This window comes from Grampus griseus, assembly GCF_964374135.1.
Source record: "Grampus griseus genome assembly, chromosome: 16".
Taxonomy (NCBI): domain Eukaryota; kingdom Metazoa; phylum Chordata; class Mammalia; order Artiodactyla; family Delphinidae; genus Grampus; species Grampus griseus.
The window spans coordinates 25,699,977-25,726,540 of NC_139010.1; the positions used below are offsets into that span (position 1 = coordinate 25,699,977).

The 26,564-nt window shown below is 50.7% G+C and overlaps 1 protein-coding gene across 1 annotated transcript in view; it reads left to right on the forward strand.

The window, feature by feature from the left end:
• LOC309834716 (cadherin-23) overlaps positions 1 to 26,564 on the forward strand; it is a gene marked incomplete at both ends in the record, with an annotated part of 313,077 nt that overhangs the window by 37,692 nt on the left and 248,821 nt on the right. The window lies entirely within an intron of this gene.

Sequence of the window (26,564 nt, forward strand, 5' to 3'; positions counted from 1 at the left end):
TCGATCCTGTGGCCATGCTGCTGTCTCTGCATGTGGCCTCTATGGTTCTCTACGGCAAGGAAGGAAGGGTGAGGACTCGCCCTGCTCCTCCATGCCTCGGCCAGGAGGTGACACAAAACACTGCCTCTTTATCCCGTTGGACAGACCTGACATGTGGCCCCACCCAGGGGGCTGGGAAACGAGGGGATGCACGAGAATGACGGGGAGTAGTAAGTACGTGCCTGCCGCAGGTGGCCAGGAGGACATGGGGGTTCATTCGGCAGTGTGTTTGCCCGCCTCTGTGTATTGTCATTGCTCTCTAGTCCTGCCATGTCATTTCTGAGGTAGTGTGTTTAACTGGCATTTACAAAATCCTACCGTGTGCCAGACTGTGTGCCGGGTTGACAGTGATGAGTAAGACATGATGCTGCCCTCCTGGGTCTGACATGTTAGCCAGACCCCCTCACAGATGAGGTGAGACTGTGACAGTCTCTGCAGGCCTATCTGGGCGGGCAGTTAGGGACAGCGCCCCGGCGAGGGGAGTCTCAGCTGAGGCTTGAGGATCAGCTTGGATGTAACCAGACCAAGAGCAGGAGGGAGGAGGGTGGTCCCAGTGGGGAGAGCAGCAGGAGCAAAGGTACGGGGGCAGGAGGGAGCTTTCGCCCCACCAGGCATGCTAGCAGGAAGCCCAGGCATGCTAGCAGGAAGCCACTGTTGCGTTTGATGAGGGAAAGGTTGGGGTTGGGGTGCTGAGTGGAGACGAGGTTGGAGGAACCGGGATGAGTGCAGGAAGAGCAGGTAGAAGGCAGTCGTGGTCCCTGCTCGCACAGGGAGAAGTACGTGGATGGGGGGACATTTGGGCGTTAGGCTCAGCAGCACTCGCTGATGGGCTGGCTGTGGGATGAGCTGTGAGGGAGGTCGTGCTATCAGGGCTGGCCTTCCAGTTCTGGCTTTTGGAGCTAGAGAGTTAATGATGCTTTCCAGGGACCCTCCCTCCAAAGGAAGATCGAGGTTCAGTTTCAGCCTTTGGGTATCCAAGTGGGCACGTCAAGATGGCTTCGTGAAAAACTGGGGGCTTACGTGAAACAGGACTGTGGCAGGCAGCTGCCCACTGACGGCCACCCTTGGGAGTCAGGAAACAGGGAAGGAAGGGGTGTGTGTTTGGTGGTCAGAAGGCCCCACAGCCCCAGGAAGGGAGCAGGGATTGTGAGAGTATCTGAATGGTGCCGCTTCTCAGAGCCACAATAGATAAACCAGGATCGCTGGGTGCCTGAGGGCCCTAGGCCAGGCTCTGACCTGCCACGTCCGTCTGCTTGGGTGTAAGTTAGCAAAGAGTTCAGTCAGTACCGGCCTCTGTCTAAAAATGGACAGTTAGGGCTCGGGAGGAAAGCTGTATGAAACTGGAACCTGGGGAATCCCTGGAGAGGGCCAGTAGGAGGGAAGGACTTCCTGGGTTTGCGATGCCATCCTGAGCCGAGCTCCAGAGACCAAGGCTTTCCTCGCCTTCTCCGAGCCGAGTCTTGAGAGGTGGCTGTGGCAGGGACTTCTGGGGCAGCCCTGGGTCTGGCTCTGCGTGGGGATCCTCTTGCCTGCATGGGGTGAACGAGTTCCCATCAGTCCACAGCAGGGTAAGGATGCTCTCCCAGATGGGGAGGAGTTGGATGCTGCGGGCCTGGCCTGCATCTCAACCATTTCAGGACAGCTTAGTTCCTAAGTGGTGCCAGGAGAGCCTGGACTGCCCTTCCCTGCAAGGGACAGGGGAGTCAGGGGCTGGCTTGAGTCCCCACCCCACTACCCACCCTCCCCAGAGGATCGGGAGCTTGATGGAAGCCTTTTGCGATGGGGGCAGCCAAGTCCTGGCTGTCCCAGTTCTGTGCATTCCCCACCCACAAGGCCTCATCTCCAGCAGCTTCCAGGTGGGAGGGGCCCTTCCCTCGCTCTCTCCCTCCCCTCCCCCCTCCCCGTGCATTTCTTTATCTCCTCTAGTATTGAACCTCCAAAGTACAGTTCCCTGACTTCAAGAACCTCAGATCGAGAATCCCTTGTAGGTCTACTTCCTCCCCACCCACCCCTACCCCTACCCCAGGAGAGAAACCTCTCTCTCTTCTCTCAATCACAGGACTGCTTTCAAATTGATGCCTGAAGTTTCTGGCCCCTTGGAAAGCTTCTCTCCCCTATGCCAGGGCAGACAACTGAGGCTGGGGAGGTGAACAGACCCCACAGGGAAGGAAGAGGCTGCCCCCTCCACTACAGGAGGACACCTGTGGGAGGGGGCTCCATTGCTTAGGACCACACAGGCCGGGCCACACTGCTGGGCAGGCGGAAGGTCCAGGTATCATCGATACCTGCACGTGAGTGAGGGCTTAGCCCTTTATAGGAATTAGCTGATTTAATTCTCCCAGCAGGCTGTGTGGTGCGGTGGTTATCACGCCCATTCAACAGGTGAGGACACTGAGGCTTAGAGAGTTTAAGTTGCAGTCGTGGGACTGAGTGAAGCAAAAAGCCCTCTGTTGCTGTATCTGCTCACTTACACATATCGCCTGTGTAAGCTGGTTGTTTATTTCAGATTTCTTCCAGAAGGAACTGGGAGCTTAACAGGAAAAGCCCAGTGTGACTGGAGACTCGCGGGGATAAAATATCACAGTGGATCTGGGGGAAGCCAAGGGATTAGGTGGTTTCAGGTGCCCGAGTTGAGCAGATTACAACATCTGGGGCGTTGGCATTTGGCCCTAAGTGTCCTGACAGTTAAATCCAAAAGGGAGCCGTGCTGAAGTGTTTCCAGGCAACAGAGTACGCGCCCATTAATCTATAGAGGCAGTTCTTCTCCCTGGAAGCAAATCTCAAACAGGAATTGATCATGTGGGTCTTAGTACAAATGACGTTGATGGGTACAGTCAGTCCATGGTGTCTTCCGCAGAGGTTTTGCAGAAGATCTGAAGCGCTGCTCACCTGTCCCGGCGTTGACTGTGGAGGAAGGCGGGGGCCTAACGATAAATCACAACACAGCGGAGGCTCAGATTCCACGTGGGGCTGGGCCGGGCCTTGCTTTCTGTGAAGCTCCCTTGATAAGGGCTAGTCCTTGCTACTCGGCCACCCATCTGGTATAACCGTGCACTGCTCAGGCTCTGAAATCACACCTGCCACGGGTGACCTTCAAGATGCTTCCTAACTTTTTCAGCATGGGACACGCCAAGCAGAGCAGACACTGACCTGCCGTGGGGCTGGAACAGGTCCCACAGACCCTCCAGTGGGGGCGATTGAGCTTTTGGGGGAGAGGCCAAGGCAACGGGGTGGCGAGGGTCTGGGGCAGCCTCACTTTCTTAATTGGCATGTGGGGTTTCAATGTTTTAACAACCAGTGTGGCTGTCCGGGAGCATCCCAGCTGGGGCTCAGCCCTGCCTCTCCTTTTTTTCCTTTCTGTGCTCTATCCCCACCCATCCTTCACAGACTCGGGTACCCATCAACTCTCTCCTTCATTCTGTCACCTTTCTCCTGGCCCTCACTCACGTGCAAGCTTGCTGCAATAATTGCAGTCATGGGAAGGAGAACACCCCATCCTTTCCTGGCCTTCTCTGTCCTCAGGGCTTAGCCCTTTATAGGAATTAGCTGATTTAATCCTCCCAGCAGGCTGTGTGGTGCAGTGGTTATCACGCCCATTCGACAGGTGAAGACACTGAGGCTTAGAGAGTTTAAGTTGTAGTCGTGGGACTGAGTGAAGCAAAAAGCCCCCTGTTGGTGTATCTGCTCACTTACACATATCGCCTGTATCTCCACGTTCATGCTCTTGCACACACCCACGCACACATGCATGCACACGCCCTCTCAAAAGCACATTTTTACATCTTCGCTGCCTGAGCTCCCAGAGGAGGTGCTGGCTCTTGTCCTCCAGCCGTCTTGCTCCTGTCGAAGTCCCGGTTCTGGGACCCTCTGGTTCCCCACGCCTCCCACAACTGCGGGGTGCGGCTGTGGTTTCCCTGGGGCCTGTGCCTGCAAGTGGGGGCCGAGGGCCGGTGGCACAGCGGTCCCATTACTCACAGGTGGGAGGATGTGAGACAGTCGGGCCGCTCTTAAACGTCTCTCCACATCGTCCTCATTAATAACTGTAATGCCAGCATCACTTGCTCTTAAATAGCCTCATTTATCAGCAAGCAATTTGCTGTGGCGAGGTGGCAGGGACGCAGATAAGCAGACGGGGCCGGGGTGCTGGCAAGACACCTGCCAAGTATCTTCCTCTCTCCTCCTCCATCTCCAGGGCAGTGGGCAGGAAACTCAATGAAAGGACTATTCCGGTCTGGAGAGAGGTTCTCAGGCTCACCTCTTTTTCCAAACACAGAGAACTTGGCCAGCGCGGGGCAGGCGTGGCTACTGGCAACACCCTGTCCTCTCTGGGCCCCAGAGCTTGAATGGCGCTCACAGGGGATCCTCTGTCCTAGAGGCACATGTCTATCTGTCTGACAGCCCCATCAGCTGAGAGAAGGACTGCGAGTCAGGGGGTCACAGCTGGGCCCTGCTGTGCCACCTCCAGGCAGTGACCTTGGGGGTGCCGTTTGACTGCCCAGGGTGTCATCTGTAAACCTTAGCAGTGATGATAGGAATCCTTGTCTTGTTTCTGGTCTTAAAGGGCCTATGGCTAAGGGTTTTTCCATTAAGTATAATGCCTGCTGTAGGTTTTGGTATACAGATTCTGTAGAGTTGAGGAAGTTCCCTTCTATGCCTAGTTTGCTGGGGTTTTATTACAAATAGGTGTTGATTTTAATCATATGCATTGATAGACTCTCCCTCTGTAAAATGGACACCTTGTAGCCATCGTGGGGATTGAATGAATAATTTACACAACAATTCTTGTGCACTCTAAAGAGCTGTATTACTTAGGAGTGTATCTGGCTGCAAGTTACAGAAAATTGGCTGACAGGGGTATAAACAAATAGGGGCTTGTGTTTCCCTTATAAGGAGACCTAAACGTCGGCAGCTGCTGCAGTTGGTCGGCTAGTGGATGAATGACACCATCAGAAACGCAGGCTCTTTCTGTCTTTCACCACCCTTCCTGCGGTGACCTTTTGTCCTCAGGCTGCCACATCTACAGGCATCACCTCTGCCTCTACATTCCAGGAAGGAGCAGGGAAGGAGCCAGAGCCTTTTCCTTTGACATGTCTTTGCCAAGACCTTCCCACTTGCTCCCAGGCAGACCTCCCCTTAGATCTCACTGGCCAGAATCAGCCAGGGAAAGTGAGGCTGTTTGATGGCTTTAGCTCAGTCCTGATTCTGAGGCCAGGAATGGCTCTACCTCTCTGGAGTCAAGGGTACTCCACTGGCTGCGTGAAAAAATTGAAGTTGTGTGGGCAGAGAAGCCTGTGTGGACAGAGAAGGTTGTGTGTATGGAGTGGCCATGGTTTCTGGGCGGGCACACTGGCCTGTTTTCCCTTGGGTGGTGAGGACTGGTTTGGAACCCATTGCTCTAGGCTGATCTCCAGGTGACCCTACGTCCTGCTTGCCCATCATGCTTGGATTCTATGACAAAGCCAGGAGTAAGCAGGAGGCATGGTCTGGACTTTTCATGCTGGGATACATGGACCCAACTGACACACAAAAAGCCACAGATAAATCGGACTTATCTTCCTGGAGTACTGATTTTATTTGACAGTGGAATGGACAAAGAAAAAATTTGTATTAAAATAAACATGAATATATTACAGAGTAGAATGCAGAATTTATAGATTTTTAAGACGGACCCGCTGGACTCTAAGCTCCTTGAAGACAGGAGCCATGTCTGTCCTGTTCAGTGTTATGTAGGCTCTCAGTGCAGCTTTATTGAGGGAATAAATGAGTGAACTAAGATGTAAACAAATAAAATATCAAACAGATTTTGAATAAGTTTCATCTTTGGGGTCTGCTTCTTTAGGCTGTACATCTTCAGGATCTCCCAAGGTACAAGTTCCCTTCTTCTCTGCATCTAGGGATATTTTGGCGTGAAGCACTGAATTAACATATTATTTGTTGGAGACTCCAGGCACTGTGGGACACAGGGGAGAGGGAGGCAGAGAGTGCAGGAATATCACGGAAGGCTTACTGGAGGAGGTGGGCCTTGAGCTAGAAAAGATGGGATGGGAGGAGGGGAGGAGCAGTGTGCTTTTGTAGCCAGGGACCAGCCTAGAGCAGAGGGTAGGAGGGGAGGGCTGAGATGGGATAAATGGGCAGGGCCTAACTGCAGTAACATGGCTTAAGGTGGTAACACTGTCTACCAAGGTTTCCCCACGTATCGTCTCACACCAGGCCTCCAACAGAGTAGGCCAAGTATCACAGTCCTCATTTTATAGATAAGAAACGGAGGCTCAGGACATGGCCACAGTTACAAAGTCAGTACAGGGGAGGCTGGACTTGAACTTGGCATGGCAAACTCCAGCTCTCTTGCTCTTGGACCATTTCTCCTTGCCTTAGGCCACGTTCCCTAGAGACAGACTCTGAGGTGGAGATCTGTATGCTGGAGGCTAACCCGGGTGTGCGGAAGTGAAGGGAGCAGGATTGGGCAGAGGGAGAAGCTGGGCTGTGCTGCAGTTGCAACGGCGGCCTCACTGGTCCTCAGGGGAGCTCTGGAGCTGGGATGATCCAGACTGAGGCAGGGGGCCAGGCCTTTGTAGCCTCCATCAGTCACTCACAGGGCACAGACTGTAACCTTGGGCAAGCCACATGCTTCCTGCCCTCCCCCTGTTGGTAGAAGCTGCCTCCCTCTCTCACCTCTCCAAGGTATAGCTATAACACATTGTTCCCTCTGCCTGGAATGGTCCTCTCCTCCCTCTCACCTACAGAACTCCAGCTCATCCTCCAGGTCCAAGTTCACATGCCATTTCCTTTAGCTCTAATATCTGTTCGAGGTATATAGCAAAGTAAAGAACAGTAGACTCCCACTTGTAAAAAAAAAAGAGAAATAAAGTATATATATGTATATATCTGTATATATGTATACACACATATTTGCTTGTGAATTCATAATATAAACAGATCTCTGGAAAGTTACATAAGAAACTGCAAACAGTAGTTGCTTGCAAGATAAGGACCGAGTGAGTGGGTGGGGGCTTTTTGTGCCTTATGAATTCTGAGTGATATAAAATAGATCAATTATTTAATAAAAGTAAAATAAATCAAATAATTATTAAAAACACAAAGAAAGAATGGTTAAATCATTTGGGGGGGGGTAGGGCCTAGCTGCTTACTTTTCTCTAACATGGCCTATCACCACTGTAATTAAATAATTGATGGTATAATCATTTATTTCGAGTCCGTCTCCACCCCCAGATCATAAGCTTGGTGAAGGCCATCTTGTCCACCACAGTCACCCTGTGTGCAGCACACCTAATGAGCAACTGAGGAGATCCAGTCTTACGTCCCCAGGCCGGCTGCTGCTTCTCCTTCACCTGTCTCCTTCCCCCACCCCACGCATAAAAGCAGCCCACTTTCTTTCCGTTTTTTGCTTATTAATGCTCTTTATGATCACTTATGCCAGAGGCCAGCCTAGAGGCCCTTACATAATACATCCATCCTGCGCACGGGGTGGAGAGTCATTGCATACATAACGTGCAGGCATCTGCATTCCCTGGGCCATGGTCCCTGCCCTTGTCTGTACCTTTCTGAGAATCTCAGCTACTGTCCGCTGGGTGCTTACCCCATTCCCTGCAAGGGAGCCAGGGTCAAGCTCTTGAGGGAGTGGGGAGATGGGCCATGGACATGTTACTTCCTGGGGCTAAATGCATGCTCTGATAGCAGCCAGCACAAGCATCTTCAGGGGTGGGTCAGGGAAGGCTCCTCCCTCCCCCCACCCCACCCCACCCCAGGAGGTGTCTCGACCGAAATATGGAGGAGAAGGCGCATACTGGGAGAAAGGAAGTGAAGGGCCTTCCAGACAGAGGAACTTTGGCCTTGCACCTTCTCCTGAGTACAGGATGCTGTGAGTTTGGGTACAGTGCTCAGAGAAAAAGATGGGAACCCTACCACCCAGGAATGAGGGCTACCTGCCAGTCCTGGGCCTCCAGGGCTGCTGCCTTTGTCCACAGAGTCTTTTTTTCTCATGCTGCCCAGGCTCCTTTGACACCCCTTACTCTGTTGCTTGGTTAATCACTTGTTTCCACCAGCTAACAGTGTACACCAGTGATCTCCTGTCTGCATTTTGTTTCCACACTGGCTTTACCTGGCCCACTCAGGGATCCTTTAAACCTCTGTTTGGTTGCCACCACCTAAACGCTGGGAAATTTTTTATCAAAACATGGATTTCCAGTTTTCGTTGATTGGATCTGGCCCCAATCAGATGGCTGCCCCCTTTAGATGGGACACACACGCCCTGCAATTCAGCACAGTCCCCACCTGAACTTCTTCGTTCATCTGTTTCCAACCTGACCCCGGGTGACATTGAGCTATGACTTCATTGATTCCTAAAGAGACTAATTAAATAGCCCGAACGTGTTTTTGTTTCACACTTGTTACTGAAAGGTATTTTTGCTTCATAGCGAATTCCAGGTTGGCATTTTCTTCCTCTCAGCGCACTGAAGATATCAATCTATTGACTTAGGCGTCCATTGTCGTATTTGAGGAATTAGTTCCAGTTTAAAATGTTGGTCCCTTGTTGGTAGTCTGTATTTCTCCTCTGGCTGCATTTAAGATATTCTGTTTTTCTTTGGTGTTTTGCAGTTTTGCTATGACCTGCCTGGTGTGAATTGCTATGTAAATATTTATCCTGCTTGGGTTTCGCTGGGCATCTTGCCTCTATACATTGGAGTCTTTGGTCAATTCTGGAACATAATCTCTTCAGATATTGCTTCTGCCCATTCTTTGCTTCTGGAATCCCAGTTAAATATAGGTTAGACCTTTTAATTTTAGCCTCTTGCTTCTTACCCTCTTGGCTATATTTTCCATCTCTGACTCTCTGTGCTACATTCCGGATAATTTCATCAATTTTATCTTTCAATCCACCAATTCATTTCAGCCATGTCTAATCTTCAGTAAAACTAATGCTTTTGAAATTCTAATGATCATATTTTGATTTCTGGGAGCTCTATTTGATCCCTTCTTTAAATTCGCTTGCTCTGTTCCCATTGGGAAGCCTCTCTTTTGGTTCTTGAAGCATAGTAAACATTTTATATTCTCTGCCTGATAATTCCAGTATCTGAAGTGTTTGAGGTCTGATTATGCTGTTTTTTCTTCAGGTTTGCGGTCATGGTGTTTAGTGTGTGTGTGTTCATTTTGACTGCAAGACCCTCATTTGGTTGGCAAGGTGAGGGGAGGGATTGTTTGAGACCTGAGACCTTCAGGTGGGTCACTCCAGAGAGGATTTATATTCGTTTTTAGTAAGCACTGAGGCTCACTACTTGTCTGGGGCCACTTTAAATTAAAATTTTTTGCTTAGGGATTTTTGGACACCCAGACAAGGTGAAATTGGACTGCAAATGCATCTGAGGGCGATCTCGTGGTTATGAATCCTTGAGGGCTGTACACACCTTTCTATTCATCACCATGATTTCAGAGAGGCATTTTGGTTTCTTTTAAAGACTCCTGGTTTGTGTGGGGTACAGATTTATTTCTAGTCCACCCTTGCACTAAGGGTGTGGTTCTTGGGGTCCCTGCTTTGGTGGGGATGGTTTTCTATTAGACTTCCTACCCTGAATAGGGTATGGTAGACCCTGGGCTTTTTTCTCCTCTTCTTTGAGCCCTGGGGGCTCTGACAATGAAAACTCAGCTTTACCTGGTTCAATAAACGGCCCCGAGGCATCAGGTAGCCCCTCTGGGTTTCTTCCTTCACTTGGTGTTTCTGGTCCAGGCTGAGCCTCTGAGAGGGCACTGCTGCGCACGATGTGGCCTGGCTGCGGCTCACTCGGGCACCTTTAGACTTCTTCCCCAGTGCTGTCTTCCATCCGACACCCCTCACTCACCAGCTGCCTGCCCATGCACACCCCAGGAAGCACAGTCACCCTGAGGTCCCCAGTCCAGTAAACAGACTTGCATGGTTTGGGGCACATAGTTGAAGTCCAACAAAATACCACCCCCTAAACTTGACCTGAGCCTCAGCACCTGTTTACCACGTAAGGGCTTTGAACCATAGTGATGGTGGTTAATTTGACTGAGTTACCCTTGAAGGAATCAGGTGTTTTATTTTAACAACCTAAACTAGGGTCACAATCTATGTCCTTCATTTGTGATGCAGCTAGAAACATCACACTTTGTTCTCTGAGGTTGTCTTGCTATATTCTGTACAATTTGTGGGAGGAAGGGGGTACAGCAAAGTTGAGGCAAAAGAGCGCTTAATCGTGACAGAAGAGAGCAGGGTGTTAGTCCTAACTCTGTCACTGTATGGGGACCTCGACTAGCCCCCTCCCGGCTGTAGGTCTCAGGGTCCCTGTAAGCAGCCTGAGGGCACTGCATGGTGTCTGAGACTCTGGGCAGCTCTGATATTCTGTGATTCCCACTAGAGTCAAAGGACCCCTTTCTCCACGGGAGCACGGCAGGTCCAGGGGGGTCGCACTCAGGGGTTCTTGGCCGCACTGTGCATAGCTCCCCACAATGCCACATCGGCCTCGGGGAGAGGGGTGAGAAGACAGCCAGTGCCTCCTGCATCTGCCTGGTGGGTGGTGGGAGACTGTCGCTGGCATCCTGCCACGCCCTCTGACCTGCTCTGGTGGGGAAGTGGTCCTCTGCCCCCTGGCTGCCCAGCCCCAGGCCCTGTCGCAGTGAAGGACAGAGGTACCTAGAGGAGCTGAAATTCATGTCCTCTGCCTCCCTTTCTAGGCTTCTTGAAGCACCGGCAGTTTTCAGAAAGCAGTTTGAGAGGGGAGACTCTGCCAGAGAGAGTGAAAGAGGCCAGGGTCTTGCCCACAAGTTTCCAGAAGTGAATTACACCCCGATGTTCAGAGAATGGGGGCACTGAAAGCCATGGGGGAAGAAGTGTGTGTGCCAGTCTCCGTGCAGTACCTTGGCTAAGTGGCAAGGGGACCCCTCTGCAACCCACCCTCATCTCTTCACTTACTTGTTCCCACCTCTCGTCCACCAGTGATCACCATTTCCACCACGTGGGACCTGAGAGCTTCCAGCTCTGTCCACAGGGGGCGGGGAGGAAGAATCTTGATTCCAATGGGAAGAGGACCTCCGAGGACTCCAGGAGTTTGCCCTGGGCCCAACTAAAGGATAAACATACCCAATTAATAATATCCTCCCACCCAGGCAGTCACCAGGCAGGTGGCCCCTGGGAAAGCTGTCTGGCTCATTCTCTCTTTTCTCTGCTCCTCAAACAAACGCAGCAAGACACTCCTTGGGATGTGCCTAGTAGAAATTGGGGATGGAGTCCTTGGCACGGCTTTTAGCATTACAAGAACCACGCTCCTACAAACTCTAGAACCAGATTGCCTAATGTTTATACAGCGATGCACCCCTTCATTCATTGATTGATTCATTCACTCATTCAGTTGTTCAGTAGACACTAACCAAGGGCCTGTCCTGCGCCAGGCACTGGACAAGGATCTGGGGATCCGGCAGGGAACAGGGTCACAGTCCCCGCCCTCAGGCCTGCTCACTGTCAGGTGGGAGAGTCAGGCTGGAAGATTAGCCACTCGTTAGGATGCAGAGTGCAAAGTGCTTTGGTTGGGGCCTGCTGTGGGAGACTCAAAGCCTCTATGGGATGTCTGGCATTTATGAAGTGCTTCCTCTTCTGTTGTCTGGCTTGGGCCTTGCCGCAGCTTTCTAAGGCAGGAGCAAGGCCAGCGAGGTGGCAAGGTTTGCTTAGATTACACAGATGGGGCTGGGAGTGGGCCTCTGACTCTAGTTCCAGGAGCCCGCACTGTACACCTCTGTTAAGAGAACGTGTGGCCCCTGGACAGCCCCGTGCCTGGGGGTGTGGTGGTGAGGGCCTGGAATGAACGGCCAGGAAAGCGCTTTCTAAGTGTTGGGTATTGTGCACATATCTAGACTTATTATGATTATTATCTCAGGTGTCAGGCGATCAGAAATTGGCCTGAGTGAAAAGCATCTCACCTGCCACCCAGCTAAGGAGGCCCAGGTTGCCTATTCATGAAGCAGTGATTTATAACCAGGCAGGGAGATGGGCAGTCTGGAGGAGCTGTCTCAGGTTCTGCACTCATGTGTTCCCCTCCGTGACAGAGATTCTGATAGGCTCTTTGGATGAGAACAGCTTACTTGTTTATTTGTTCCTTTACTCATTTGTTCATTTGCTTATCCATCCGTCCACCCACCCACCCACCCAAGAAAAGATATGCCTGAAGTAAAGTCAGCCAGAAAACTTCCTGGCCCAATGTATCTCTCCAATCATTATTTCCTGAACCACTGATGTCCTTTGAGATGCTCTTGGAAGAAACGTTTTCTTGGCCAAATAAATTTGGGGAAAGCTGTATCTTCTCTACCACCTTGTGGAGCTTCACAGTGCACGTTAATGTAATAAAGGCTCTGAGAGGTCCTGCAGGAAAGAAACCTATTTAAATTTTTTTAATGCAATGTTCCCTAGACCTTCGCGTCCAAGGAATGCTTTTTCATGGAGTATCCATTAGTGTCCCTCCTCGGGAATTAATGATTCGTGAAATACACTTTGGGAAGCATCCCTTTAAGCACAAAATCTTTTTTTAATTATAATGGCTTGCATGGAATATGCATAAGACCTATTTTATATGCACCTGCCTCCTTACCTAGGGATGACTCACCATTCAGCACTTCCTCGGCACATCATCGCGCGCATCGCCGCGAACAGCGCTCTGTGATGATGCATCGTCACTGACCCGAGCTAGAGAAGGGACTTAGAGTATTTTAAGTTTTCACTTTTCAGAGAGTTTTGATCTTTCCCTTTTGTGAGCAGCAGAAGCTGTTGATAATTACTTCGCTTTTCGTCTATGTTCTGGATAAGTGAATACGTGGATGTGACTCTTGGGTGTATGGAGTGTTACTAAATCCCCAGTAGAGGACAGGCCCCTGTGAATCATTTGGGGCCAGTACTGAATAAGAGCACTGTTTTCAAGGTCAGCTGGTCCCGGATTTGAATTCTGACTCCACCTCTTTTTAGCTGTGTGATCTTGGGCAAGTTGCTAAACCTCTCTGAGACCCAGTCTCCTCATTTGAGTGGGGGAATACCTTTCTCACAGGTTTCTGGTAGGTATTAAAAGAGATTGAGCCTGTGAAGTGCTTAACAGAGTGCCCATCAGACAGTAGGTGCTCAGTGAATGGTATCTAGTGGCAAGGCCGGAACTAGGGTGAGACAAGCCAGGTGCCCAGGGCACAAAAACTGGGGGGTTGCTCTGAGACTTGTGCAAGTGCAGGGTCAGCACTGAGAGGGAGTGCCACCTTAAATTTTGCATCCCGTGTGCCTCTCTTGTCTCATGCCCTTGCTAAGTGGGATGCTGTCACCCCACAGTTGTTCTCAGAGACCGAGGACCTGGGAGGCCTCCGACTAGATGAATCGACCCATGCTCACCTAGAGAATGAGCCCACCACCTGTAACGGCTGAGCCCACCACCTGTAACGGCTTCCCCCACCTTAGGCGGCAGGTGAGCCTGCTAAAAGGACTGGCCCCAGATGAATAAAGGCATACCTGTGGAGAGATGGGACGGGGGATAAGACGAGTGGGCAAGCTTGCTCACCTGGACCCTCCAAGGTCAGGAACCACCACGGTGCGCCCCCCACCAGCCCCTGAGTAGGGGCAGGGCCTCTGCCAGTTGGGCTGGACCCCACCTCCCTGGCAAAACTTTGAAAAACACAAACAGTGGCAAGAGCAGCATTTGCATAAATCTCATTAGAAAAAGTGCAAGTTTCATAAATCTTGTGATAAATTAGTGCGTTATCATTCTCAAAGTGATGTATTAATTTTAGGGCAAAATGAATGGTGCTGTGATCATTGTGGGTAATTATGAGTCTCCTCAAAGAGGAAGTGATTTCTGGAGGGACTTGTCTGGCCTCCTTCTCAGTGGGAGGCGGGAGGGGGAGCAGGGGGGAGGGGAAAGGTGTCTTTCTCACCTGCTTTTCTACTTGCACCTTAGTTCCTTAGTCTCCTTTCCTGCTATTTGGAGGTGAAAAGAAGCAGCCCCTTGGGTTTGGGGGCCCAGGAAGGTATGAGATTCTGAAGCCAGGCCCTAAGGTCCAAATTCCCTTTGAAAAGAATTTTAATTGACTAGGACCCAAGCCCATGGAAGTTCTAACCCTGTGGTTCTCAAAGTTGTGGTTCCAGACCAGCAGCCTTAGCATCTCCTAGGAACTTGTTAGAAACGAAGATTCTGAACCGGGAACTCTGGCAGGGGCCTGTGAATCTGCATTTTAAACAAGTCCTCCTGACGATGCTGATGAGGTGGGAGGGAACCTGTACTCTAACGCGGTGATTATCTGTCGGCTGCACACTGGAATCACTTGGGGGAATTATAGCAGAATACTGATGTCTGGGCCCTGGACTAGACCAATTAATTAAAACAGAACCCTTAGGGAGTAGGGCTGGGGCATCCTTATTTTTAGAAGCTCGCTAGGTGATGCTAATATGAAATCAGGTTGGGGTTCCCTGCTTTAAAACCATGTATTTACTTCTTTTTTTTTTTAATATTGGGACTTGGAAAAATTTGAACATGGGAAGGGGCAACCGAGCAAATAATTTTTTTCTTTTCCTGCCCCACCTGTGCAATTGGCCTGAGCGGAATGTGTCTGGGGGCACTGCTGTAGCTGGGGACCCACACGTCTGAAGCTGTAGAGTCCCGTGGAGGAAAGTCATCAGGAATGGCTCCAACTTCGCCAAGTGGAAACACCACCCAGATCAGTCATTCCCAATCTTGCTGGCACGTTAGAACCGCCTGGGGATTTAGAACTTTCCAAAGCCTGGCTGTACCCCAGCCCGATTAATCACAGCCTTGGGATGTGGGACAGAGGCACAGGGATTGTTTGAAAGCTCCAGGTGACTCCAGGGTGCTGACAACCACTGACCTGGAGGTTTTCCTACATCGTAGTTTCTTGGATTAATCCTGGAGATTGAAGGAATCTCAGGGATCGTCTAGACCTTCGTTATCAACCTTGGCTGCCCTTTGGAATCATCTGGGGTTTTTTGTTTGTTGAGAATTCTGATGCTTGAGTCCCTTCCCCCAAAACTCTGATGCACTTAGTCTGGGGGGTACAGCTTAGCATCTGGAGTTGCAAAAATGCCACAGGTGATTCTGACATGTAGCCTGGCCTAAGACCCGCTGGACTGAAATACCCCATCGTTTGCAGGAGAGGGAAGGGACACCCTGGAGACGCAGCCTGTTAGCAGAGCCTGGCCTCGCTGTGGCTGCTCTCACCGGGGGGCTGTGCTGATGGGTGACAGTGGCGTGGCTCATTCCGAGCTAGGGAAATGTGAGTGTTGACAGGGTGCGTGAGAGGCAGGAGGGAAGCACTGGGTCCCTCTGAGCAGGAAGGAACCAGCACGTGGCTGCAAGTGTTTGGATAATCTCTTCTAAGCCTGCAAGGGCTGGCAGTGCTCTGTTTATTTTAATGATAATGTCAAGTTCAATTTGCCATTATGTTTCCACATTTCCTTTTGTAAAGTTAATTGAACAGTTCAATGAATTGAAAAGTTTCAGGAGAAGGGAAAAAAATACCCACCCCACTATTATCACTGTTATTAAATCTGGTAACCACCGCTTGGCCTTCCCGCCCCCGTAGGCCAGGGAGCTGCAGCAAGGACTCAGGAAGGTCAAACGGAATATTCTGGAGCCCCTTTATTCATGGCTGTTTCATGCTCAGGCTGCTGTTCTTGAGCAGAAAAGAATATCCGGTCTACCCTGGACCCGGGCTGTCAGCCCTGACGAGTCAGGCTCTTCCCAGCGTGTTTCAACCAGATTGGAGAGCCTTGCTAGCTGGGGCTGGGTCATCTATGCCCTTCTGTCCTCCACAGTGCCTAGGACACAGTGTGGCAAACAGAATCACAAAATTGTAGATATTTTAGCTGGACAGGACCTTAATGTGGTGCAGTGGAAAGAATACTGGGGAGCCCAGGACCCACCTGTCTCAGCTCTGCCACCTGTAGCTATCAGCTGGGTGACCACGGACGCGTCACTGAGCTGCCCAGCCCTGCTCTCTTTGGCTTGTTGGCCTCATCAAGAATGTGAACTTGTGGCACGTGTACGGCTACCCCTTCCCCTACTCACGTCACGTGTCTCTAATGGGTCACAGCATCCTTTGCTCCCGAACGGAGGTTCAGCCTCGAAATCCTTCACCACACTGCCCACCAAACCACGACCTGGGGACCAGCCTGGCACCTGAGCTGAGACCCACTTGCCAAGTTGGATTCGATTTTCCCCAAGGACCTCTGTGCTTTGGCCATTGATGTCAGCCCCCTCATAGTGTTAGTGGGGAAAGGGAGGCTCAGAGAGGTGAATGACTTTCCCACAGTCACACACGAAGTCGTGGCTGAACGCCATCCGGTGCCAGCCTTGTTCTAAGCCCCACTGCTTCTGTCTTAATAAAGGGGCTTCACACTGAAGCTGCCTTCCTCTTGACACTTCTTCTGTGTCCTTTGATCCTATGCCCCGAGTGCCCCCACTTGCCAGGTGCTCATCCTCGGGGTCACAGCCCATGAACCAGGGGGAAGGGTAGGAACACAGCTCTTCCTCCATGAAGGCTGTGACTAGACTCCAAACCCATGCTCACGCTTCCCAAATGTGCCTGTGAAAGGCCAGGAAAAGCATGTGGCATAAGAGATATGTACGTAGGTCTGTTTTGTTCACTGCTGTATCACCAGTGCCTAGAGCAGTGCCCAGGACAGGGCAGGTGCTCAGGCAGTGCTTGCCGAGTGAATGAATGAAGGACTATAATTGCTGCATGGGGATTAGAAGGGTCACCGAACAATCCTAGCTCTGCCTTGTGTGAGCTGTGTGACTTTAGGCAAGTAGCAACCTCTCTGTGACTCATAAGCTTATAGGGGCTTAGAGCACGTTGGTGTCTGCTGCCGGGCGAGGCAGCCCTTGGCGTTGATGGCTCTATCGCGGTTGCGCCAGAAGCAGAACAGCTCTGGGATTCTGAGACTCAGGCCCAGGTCCCTCAAATATTTAATGTCTGGTCTTTGCTCTTGTGCTTTATTACTTTAAATAACAGCAACGCGTAACTCCTGTCCTTCCCCGCCACCAAAGCCTCTGAGCTTATATCACTCTGCACTGTTTAATGTCTCTCTCTGTTCTGCTGAATTAGCCTGTCCCCTTAGCCGTCAGACACCTGTGTGCCCAGATGAGCCAGCTGCCCCTTCTCCGACTCTCAGGAAGACCTCGCCATCTTCCTGGCTGGTGATAAGTGGGCTGTGGAAAGCCAGGGTAATGGAGGGGGGGCCCATAGTCTGTGCCTCAAGGGTGCTCACTTTCAGGCCAGCCAAGTAACCCAGGAGTCCAGAGCAGCCTAAAACATGGAGGGGGCCTGGGGGTCTCCCTGGCAGTCAGTCTCCCTGGGGGTCTCCCTGGAGCAAGGAGACGGAAGCCTCAGATTGGGGCTTAGTAAAAGGCTTTTTGATAAAACTGTGATGGCGGTGGAGGGAACGTGAATTCTGAGTCAGACAGACTTGGGTTCAAATCCTTGTTCTGCTGCCTCCCAGCTATGTGATCTTGGGTAGGTTATTTTACCCCTTTGAGCCTCAGTTTTCTCGTCTGTGTAGTGGGCATGCTAACCTCTCTGGGGCCATAGTGAGAAATCGATGACAGAGAATGAATGAAAACCATTGAGTTCTAACTGAATGCTAGTTTCTTTCCCCCAAGCACTTCATGCCATCTACGCTGAGTGGACGGAGCTGTAGGAGAGAGAGGATATGAAGAGGGCCTGCGGGCTCTGGAGACAGAGACAGTTCCTTTATCCGGACAAGGGTGTTCTGATGAACGTGAGGGCGTCGGCCAGTGCAGGGCAGGCTTGGAGAGAGGGGGCCGCCGCACATCTCACTGCGGCGTACGTGGGGCCCAGGACCACAAAATAACCCCCAAACAAAGTTGGCTGCCCTGAGGTCAGACCAAGCTCAGGACCCCAGGGCATGAGAGGGAAGGAGCCTGACTGAAGGCAGGAGAGCGGGGAGGGGAAACCTAAGACAAATGAGATTATTCCCAGGAATCAAGGCACTTAACTGGCCTGTCTGATCCCAGAGGGGAAACAAATGAGATTGCAGGCTCCAAGGCCAGCCCAGGCTCTACGGGGCTCATCTCAGGGGAGAGGGGGAAGGCAGCAGCCCCTGGGTCCGGCAGAGACCAAGGCCGGAGCAGCTAGGTCCCTCCGGACCACGGGTTGGGGGTGAGGGGGTTTCCTCCCTGAAGGGGGTGGGGCTTGTGCAGGAGGCCCAGGGCCATGGGGCGGGGCGAGTGGTTATTCTCAGAAAGATCTGGGAACAAGCCACGGCCTGTAATCTGGGGTTGGGGGCCTACCATCTGCTACTCCTTGCTCAGCCACTCACCCATACACAGCTCTGTCAAGCAGCTGTCTCCCAGCCAGGACCCCTGCCCCTCTCTCTGTAAAATGAGAAGGGGCTTTTTTTTGGTTCTCATTGCGCTGTAATTAGTCCTTGTTTCTGAGCTCACCTGTAGACTCTAAGTCTGATTCTCTCCCTCCTAACTGCCCTGAGCCTGATAAGAGCAGACTGCTAGATCCTTGGCCCCTGGTTGGGAAGGGACAGTAGATCACGGCTGATGTGAAGTCCTTTTAGGTCACAGATTGCAAAAGGTTTGCTCTCACATGCCTTTGAGGATTGATTAGTAGTGGCTGTATGGAACCCAGTGTTGTGAAGGATTCTGAAGTTGAATATAGACTCAACAGGAAAGGGAGCTGTGATTTATTAGTAATGTTTGCTTGAGTAAGGGAACGAATGGACCAGCTCCTCGGTCCCAAGAGATGAGTGATAGTTAATCACGGAGGGGTGGGAAGATTTGCCAAGCGTGTCCAGAACGTCAGCCTCTACCTTCAAGGGGTGATGCCCGCTCCCTGCTGTGCAGAGGTACGGACAACAAATCAGGGAGATATTTATGACAGAGGTAGCATTTGAGGCATGCATTTAAGGGTGACCAGGATTTGAGAGGCAGTGAGAGGAGGAAGGGACTTGCAGGCTGCAGGAGCAGCAGCAGCACAGGTATAGGAACAGGCGAGGCCCCAGTACGATTGAGGGATGACAGCAGGGCTTTGGGCTGAGCCCAGAGGGTGTGGTGGAAACGTGACCGTGACGGGCCAGGGGGTTAAGGACAGGTTGGGAGGAGCATTGGCCATTCAGTAAGGGATTTTGTTTTAATTCTGTGTGAACTGTGGGAGGTGTCTAAGTAGGGTGTGGCACGATCAAAGGTTTGCCTTAAGAAGATGATACTGTAAGGAGGAAGCACGGTCTACTCTCCTTACCCTTGATTCATTCTGTAGCACCCTCCCTGGGTTTGGGGAACATAGCTTCCATCCTTCCCCGATCCAAAACATAAAAATGAGATAAAAGGCCGTGCAGCCTGCCGCTGCCTTTCCTGAGTTTCCGGCCCACCGCTGGTCTAGGAGGTAAAGACTCTCAGCTCCCCAGGAGTGCATGACATGCCAATCCCAGGCCTCACCCATCAGGGAAAATAACAATAATAACAGTAACAGCCATCTCAGCAATCAGCATGGGCCCAGCAAGGCTGCACAGGAAGCTAGGATTGTCCACCCCTTGCCTGGAAGATGGGTGTGGCCTGCTGCTGAGGAGCTGAGGCCATTGTGGTGGATGTGTCACCAGCCCTGTGCCTCCCAGGGAGGGGCATTCGAAACCTGCTGAGCAGATCCCCACTCCCACCGGGGCCCCTGGCCTCCAGGACAGGGTTCACTGCCCGAGGATGGGGTACTTGGGCCCTAGGATAGGGTACACTGCCAGGGATGGGGTACATGGCCCCCAAGATGGGGTACACTGCCCAGAATGGGGTACTCGACCCCATGATGGAGTACATGGCCCCAGGATGGGGTACCTAGCTGCCAGGAAAGAGTACTTGGCCCCAAGAATAATGTGCATTGCCCCGGATGACCCCCAGGGTAGAGGTCATGGCCTTGGGATGGGGTACAGGGCTGTTCCTGAGAGAAAGGACCACGAGCCAGTGCCCCAGTATGATTCCACCTGCATCCAAACCCAGGTGCTTCTGGTCTGAACATTGGTAGGTTTTGATTACCTGTGCTTTTTCCTGTCCATAGTGTACATAATTAAGAGTTAACTTGCTATACTCTCTCCTCTTGTCGTGGCTCAGAGATCTTCATGACTTTGGGGGGGGCTATCTTCTCCCGACAACCCTAGGCAGTTGGCAGCATTCGTTTATTTACCCAACGACTATTTACTGAGTGCCTCCAGGATGCCAGCCCATGTTAGGCTTAGGGATACATCAGGGAACACGACAGGCCAGGCTGCTGCCCCCGTGGAGCTAACACGAGTGTGTTTGTGTGGCAGATAGGGGGTTGGGGCAGGCAGTCAGCAATTCAAGTGAGTAAACGAGATCATTTCAGAGGAGGGAGGGGCTGGGAAGGCAGTGACTTGGGGTGTGAGGACACAGTGACGAGACATCTCTTTAGACAGACTCTACCTGTATGATGGAGTATTTGAGGAAAGTCTCTCCGAGAAGGTAGCTCATGGCCTGAGAGGTGAATAATGAGTAGCATGTAGTGACCTAGGGCTGGAATATTCCTGGCAGAAGACACAACCGGGGCAAAGGCCCTGAGGCAGCCACAGAGTGTTCAGGATCAGAAAGAAGACCATGGCAGAGGGGGGTGAGCCCGGGGACCCCTTTGTGAGACGCAGTGGGAGGCTTATCTCAGGTCAGGTCACTGGGGCCTTAGATGTGATCTGGTTTAAGTTTTGTTTTTTAAATCTTTAAATTGTGGTAAAATACACATAACCTAAAATTTACCATCTTAACCATTTTTAAGTATAGAGAGTGTTAAGTACATTCACACTCTTGTGCAGCCAATACCCGGAATTCTTTTCATCCTGTAGAACTAATACTGAACCCATTAAACAACAACTCCCAGCCCTCCCTCTCCACAGCCCCTGGCAGCCTCCCTTCTACATTCTGTCTCTATGAATTTGACCCCTCTAGGGACATCACGTAAGTGAAATAATACCAGTGTTTGTCTTTCTGTAACTGGCTTATCAGCATACACTTAGCACAGTGTCCTCAGGTTTCATCCATGTTGTAGCATTTGTCAGAATTTCCTTCCTTTTTAAGGCTAAATAATTTCCATTGGCTGTAGATGCCACATTCTTGTTTATTCATTTTTCCATCAATGGACACTTGAGTTGCTTCCACCTTTTGGCCATTGTGACTAATGCTGCTATGAACATAGGTGTACAGTGATTTAAGTTCTTTAAAGTTCCACTTCCCACCCATGAGGTCAGGCTGGGCCCTGAGCTGGGTTGGGTTGGCACAGGGTGGAGGGGCCAGCCTCTCTGGGTTACCCGTCCGCTGTGGGTGGGGGAGGCCAAGAGCAGAGAGTCCTCCGGCAGCACTAACTGAGCTGAGAGCCCTACGACCGAGCCTTTAAATCATCCTGGGTCCAGAGGAGCTTTTCTCTGCATCTAAAATGTGAGCCGTAAGCCAGGCTGACTTACAGGCAGTACCCACTGGTCCAGTTTGTTTATGGCCAGCATCCTTTCTGATTGGTTGGTGCCTGTACTGTGGCCACTGTTAACTATTTGAATATCACCCTGCTATAAACCAGTCTCAGGCTGTGTGTCAGAGTCTCTTGCGGGGAGAATGGGAGCTGCTGTTTAAACGTTTAAACTCTGGGGTGCCCCCCAGCCGATCGAGGCAGCAGGGCTTGGGAATCTGTATTATAACAAGCACACTGGGTGATTCTGATGCCATAGTCTTAGGAGGTCTTACGAAGCAGAAGCAGGCCTTGTGATGAAGATTCAAGTGCAAATTGTGTATGGGGAGGAGATTCCAGGAAACACAGGTCGGAGACTGAGGACATGAGACTGGGAAAGAAAGGAAGCCATAGAGATGCTTCATTAACCAAGTCACCTCAGTGGGCAAGTGGAGATGAGTCCCATAGGGGACCTCCAAGAGCCAGTGTGGAACGTGGCCTGTGAGTTACCCCCCCTGAGAGGTGAGGGAGCTGGGGCATTTATCTACCAACTCTTTATCTGCCATCTTCCATCTCTCATTCATTGAGTGCTGCTACCAGGGGCATTAGTTCCCTGGCACTATTGGCGTGTCCTGTGTATGGGTAGAGCAGTCTCTGATGGCCAGAACCCTTCAGGCCTGGCAGCTGGAGGTCGGGCTGGTGTGTGTGACAATGGTATGTGCTAAGGCATAGCAGGCAGGGTACCATAGCATCGGCTACGGAGGGCTGCCGAGCTCCCACCTCTCTACCATACAGGGAGCGCTCAGCCCTGTGAAACATTGATTATCCTTCTTACCACTGAAAAGAACTCCAGGCCTCATTCATTGTTGGCAGAAATTTAAATGGTGTGATTACTATGAAAAACAATTTGGTGGTTCCTCATAAAGTTTAGCAAACATAGAGTTTCTGGATGACCCAGCAATTCCACTCCTAGGTATATACGCCCCCTCCCCCAAATTGAAAACAGGTGTTCAAACAAAAACTTGTCCACAGGTATTCATAGCATCATTATTCACAATAGCCAAAAGGGGGAAACAACCCAAATGTCCATCAGCTGATGATATGGGTAAATAAAATATAGCATACCCATACAATGGAATACTACTCAGTCATAAAAAGGAATTAAACACTAATACATGTTACAAGTGGATGATCCTTGAAAACATTATGCTGAGTAAAAAAAAAAGCTAGCACTTATCATATGATTCTATTTATATGAAATGTCCAGAACAGGCAAATTTGTAGAGATAGACAGTGGATTAGCAGCTGCCAGGGGCTGAGGAAAGAGGGAATGGGGAGGAATGCTCATGGGTGTGGGTTTCCTTCTGGGGTGATGAAAGTGTTCTGGAAACAGATAGTGGTGACGCTTACAACACACTGTGAATGCACCACATGCCACTGAATTGATGAAAATGATACCTTTTACGTTATATATATTTTCCCACAATTAAAAAAAATTAAAAAGAGCTCTAGGTATTGCACAGCCTGAGTTGCAGGGTATACTGTCTCCCAGGTGGGAAACAAACCCAGAGTGTGGTGTGTGTACCCCAGGATCCCACAGCCGGGTTGGTTCTCCTGAGGGGCTGCTTCTGGGGACACTGGGCAGAGGTTGGGCCCCACAGCTTGGCTTCATTCCTGTCTGAATGGTGCACACAGAGGTTGCTTGAAGCCTCCCTGACGGGGAAATGAGCTGCTTGTCCTGGAGAAGCCAAAGCCAGGCCCAGCTTCTACAGCGGACAGTTGGGCGGGGCGGGGGGGGGGAGGGGGTATGTGCCCAGTGGGAAAATTGCGGGGCGTCTTGTCTTAAATATAAGATTAAATTGGCACCTTTAATTAGTACACTTAGAAAAGGTCACTAGCAATTACCTGGGACACAAAGAAGGCATGAGCAGGCAAGAGCCCGTGAGGAAGCTGAAAAGGACCATTTTGAGCAGCACATAATTGAGGGGAAAATGGATAAAAGTCCAGGAAATTACAGGGTGGGTGACAGCAGCTGATGGCCCCATCCCTGTCCTGCCCAGCGCTCCCCTTCTTGGGAGAGCCTGAACATCGAGCCTGAGAGAGCCATTTGGGATACTGGACCAAGTTGCATGACCTTGGCTGGAGGGTCGGTGTGGCCCTTCCGGAATCCCATCGGCCAGCTGGGAGCTTGGCCCCATATTCTCCACCTGGGCTGGGCCCTGAAGGAGGTTCGCAGGTGAGGTTTCCGGTGCAAGGGGCCGCCGTGGACTCATTGCTCTACTGGGGACAAGCAGGGCCCCCACAGGCCTCAGTTTCCTCATGTGCAATCTCCCCAAGCCTTGGGAAGTAGCTCAGTGTTCCTCAGACTTTGCCACTAAAGCACCCCTGAGGGTATCAGAAAGGAACTGTGTGTCCCCGACAGTCAGGGGGAGGCTGGAAATTCTTTCACAGTTTTAGGTTGTGTCTTTAAAAATGAATTGAGGGCTTCCCTGGTGGCGCAGTGGTTGAGAGTCCGCCTGCTGATACAGGGGACACGGGTTCGTGCCCCAGTCCGAGAAGATCCCACGTGCCGCGGAGCGGCTGGGCCCGTGAGCCATGGCCGCTGAGCCTGCGCGTCCGGAGCCTGTGCTCCGCAACGGGAGAGGCCACAACAGTGAGAGGCCCGCATACTGCAAAAAAAAAAAGAATATTATATTGTACCCCCATTATATTCCCATTTGTTTTAGAATAAAATAGTTGCATGTCACTGAGCGACACAGATGCTTTGAGAAGATGTGCTTGGTTTATCTATGACTTCACGTACCTCCTCCTTCCTCATCTAGGAAAGAGCACTGTACTGGGAGTCTCGAAACTTGTGTTTGAGTCCTGACGCTGTTGCTCACCATTGTACCTTGGGCAAATTACTAAATGCCTTCAGTTTCTCCATCTTTAAAATGGGAAGGTTGGGCTCCCCAAAAGGTCTCTGTTCCGTGACTTCAGTCCTCCTTCTCCTGCTTCTCACCTCGTCTCATCACCATGGATGCTGCCATGTCCTACTCTGCTGTGTGATCTTGGAGGGGCTACTTTGCCTTTCTGAGCCTCAACTTCCTAATCTGTATAATGGGTAGAATAATGACTACCAAACAGAGTTGCTGAGAGGATTTAATGAGAGAACCCATGTGAATGGGCTAGCACCATGTCTGGCATATCATAAGAGCCTAATGATTGCCCAGTATCTTCCTTTCCTAAGTGTTGGGCTTCCACTTAGGGCCTGATAGGGTCATGTCCATGCAAGTCCTGAATCTTGAGTTCACATATCAAGTGTTGAGATTTGTAAGGTTGTGGAAGCAAATGTGGGCACTGGGCCAGAACGCCTGGGCTTTGAAGTCCAGCTCTGCCCTTTGCTAATTGTGTGGGCTTGGTAAATTACTTAATCACTTTGTTACCTTATCTCCCCACAAGTGGGGAGAATAACAGGAAGGATTGAATTAGGGAGTACACAGAAATCCTTTAGCCCAGTGTCTGAAATGTGGTTAGCGCTCCAAAATGTTAGCTCTTGTCACGTTAGAATTGTCTTTTAAAAGTTGACTTAGAAAAGCTCATCGAGGGCTTCCCTGGTGGCGCAGTGGTTGAGAGTCCGCCTGCCGATGCAGGAGACACGGGTTCGTGCCCCAGTCCGAGAAGATCCCACATGCTGCGGAGCGGCTGGGCCCGTGAGCCATGGCCGCTAGGCCTGCGCGTCCGGAGCCTGTGCTCTGCAACGGGAGAGGCCACAACAGTGAGAGGCCCGCGTACTGCAAAAAAATAAATAAATAAATAAAAGAAAAGCTCATCGACATTCTCTTCTAGATAAAATTCCCAGAGTTTAGAATCCTTCCTTCCTTAGCTATTAATAGACCATCAGAGCTATTCAGTAAATATGAGAGTGAGTATGTGGGAAAGAAAGAGTGTCTGTCTCATTTTATAGGGTAAATTGAGGCTTTAAAAGAAGTGATTTGCCAAAGGCCATGGTTCTAACCTAACTACTCCTTGAGAATCAGATGGAGACCATAGACCCTCTCTGCAGAAAATGACACACTGTACACTCAGAACATTTTGCACAGTTCCTGGCAGTTTAAGGACCTCTTGAAGCTAAGGTGACCGGCTGATCCGGTTGTCTGGGATGTCCTGCTTTTAGCACATATCCTGGGAAATGCCTCAGTCCTAGACAAACCAGGATGGTTGATCGCCCTACCTGAAGCCTACCTTGTGAGGGATGCTGTGAACCCCAGGAGAAGATGACCTACTCTAGGACTTCTTAGGCAGGGCTGTAGGCCAGGCATCCTGATGCCCAGGGTGGTCTCTGGCCAGGGCTTTGTTTCTTGGTGAAGGCAATACCATAGTCCTCTGATGGAGGACAGGAGCTAGACTTCGTCACCCAGCTCTAGACTGGAGTTCCTGAGGGTGCTCCAAATCTTCCTAACCTCTGTGTACCCTAGTGGTTACCATAAGGCCAGCACCTAATCACTGTTGAATGAAGGCCAGGTTTTGTAAAATTTTCTGAATTAGAAAATATTGCTTTGTACTTTTCCTTTTCTATTGTGAGATTTCAATATATTGAATGTACCACAGTTTTGTTTGTTGTTTTTAAATCTATCTGCCTAAAAAAAAAAAATCTATCTGACTGTTCATGGACACTTTTTTTTTTTTTTTGGTTTCCAGTTTTAGGCTATTATGAATAAAGCTTCCATGAACATTATTGTACCAGGAAAAAAAAAAAAAAGAAAATATTGATTCCATTTGCAAAAGACAGAAATCCAACTCAACTTACTTAGGCAAAACCAAAAAAAAAAAAGAAAAAAAAAGAGGGGGTGATTTATTAGCTCATACAGCTGAGCAGTCCAGAGGATGGCGCTAATTGCTAATTTCAGGTATCGTTGGCTGCAGACCCTCAAACTGTCAGGAATCTCTCTCCATGTACCATCTGGCTCTGTTTTCCTCCTTGTTGGCCTCAACCTCAGGCAGGCTCTTCCTCTGGTGCCAAAGATGGCTGCCAGCAGGACCAATTTAGCAACCCCAGTGGAAGGAGAGTGACTCTT